Source organism: Salvelinus sp. IW2-2015, unplaced genomic scaffold, assembly GCF_002910315.2.
Source record: "Salvelinus sp. IW2-2015 unplaced genomic scaffold, ASM291031v2 Un_scaffold15064, whole genome shotgun sequence".
NCBI classification, from domain to species: Eukaryota; Metazoa; Chordata; class Actinopteri; order Salmoniformes; family Salmonidae; genus Salvelinus; species Salvelinus sp. IW2-2015.
Genome location: NW_019956319.1, coordinates 1 through 1,217, shown reverse-complemented (window position 1 = coordinate 1,217; position 1,217 = coordinate 1). Strand labels below are relative to the sequence as shown.

General features: G+C 44.6%; 1 long non-coding RNA gene across 1 annotated transcript; it reads right to left on the bottom strand.

Annotated features, from left to right (window-relative positions):
* Window positions 1-19: 19 nt before the first annotated feature.
* On the bottom strand, window positions 20-1,023 carry LOC112080302 (uncharacterized). The gene is made up of 3 exons (XR_002896157.2): window positions 934-1,023; window positions 523-583; window positions 20-331 (listed from the first exon to the last, which is right to left on the bottom strand). It is a non-coding gene; the product is annotated as an uncharacterized lncRNA (long non-coding RNA).
* Window positions 1,024-1,217: the final 194 nt, after the last annotated feature.

Sequence of the window (1,217 nt, the reverse complement as noted above, 5' to 3'; positions counted from 1 at the left end):
GGGGGGCGTCAGTGGTCGAGGGGGCGTCAGTATGTGATGTAAGTGCTTGGAGAAGGTACAGGAACAACAGGCATCAGAGGGTTTAAAACAAACAGCTACTCTTCACAACCGATAACTATCGTATGTATGAACCGACTGGCTCCTCCTGACCTGCAGTCTCTCTGTGTGGTTTAAATAGTAACAGTGTGTTTGCTGGATTATTATGGCGAGGTTAGGGGTCAGTACTAACCTGCAGGGCCCATGTTGCCCATTCCTCCTCCACCACTCAGCCGGTTGGCATTGATAGGTTGTCCTCCTGGTCCCAGGCCCATCCCAATCCCTCCCAGACCCCCTACACACAGAGGACACACAAGAGTTGGAGTTTGTTTGACCACACAAACATAACATCCCTTATGTAATGCCTTGGTTCACTGGAGAACAAAACAGCTGACAACATGACCCATTTCTGATAGAGATAATACTGAAGTCAAGTCATTCTAGGTGTTCTAGAGATAGTCAGAAAGGGACAGGATGTGTACTCACGTGGTAACTGAGGAGCTTTCTCCACCGGGTGGAAATCATCAGCTGGCATAGACTTGTCATCCTGAAACACACAGACAGAACATATCAAGAGGTGCTTCTCACAACATATTACCACATCAACATGTAACAACCTCCATTTTATTTAACTTGCCAAGTCAGGTAAGAACTCATTCTTATTTACAATGACAGCCRAGGAACACTGGGTTAACTGCCTTGTTCAGGGGCAGAACGACAGATTTTTACCTTGTCAGCTCAGGGATTCGTTCTTGCAACATTTCAGTTACAAGTCCAACGCTCTAACCACTAGGCTACCTGCCACCCCAATGACCTCTGACCTTCCACACACATTAACTGTGTACAGTGTTAGAGGGTTTAGAAATCAGAAACATGCCAATAACAAAGCACACGTACCATCTTAACATGCATCTGTCTGTCAAACAGCATTTGGCCGTTGAACATGGCTAGAGAACAGAGTTAAGGAATGCCATCAATAAAAATACAACGGTCACGTGCTTTACTCATGGGTCCTTTTCCAACCATGTAGACTTAAAGATAAAAATAGTGACAATAGTGAATAATAATAACAGCCAGGACATGTATAAAGAGTTGAGACTATTAGGCCAGCATAAAGAGATCTTCTTCTGCAGTATAAGTGTAGAGGGATATAGATAGAATCTGCAGCCTGTTGGAAGGTG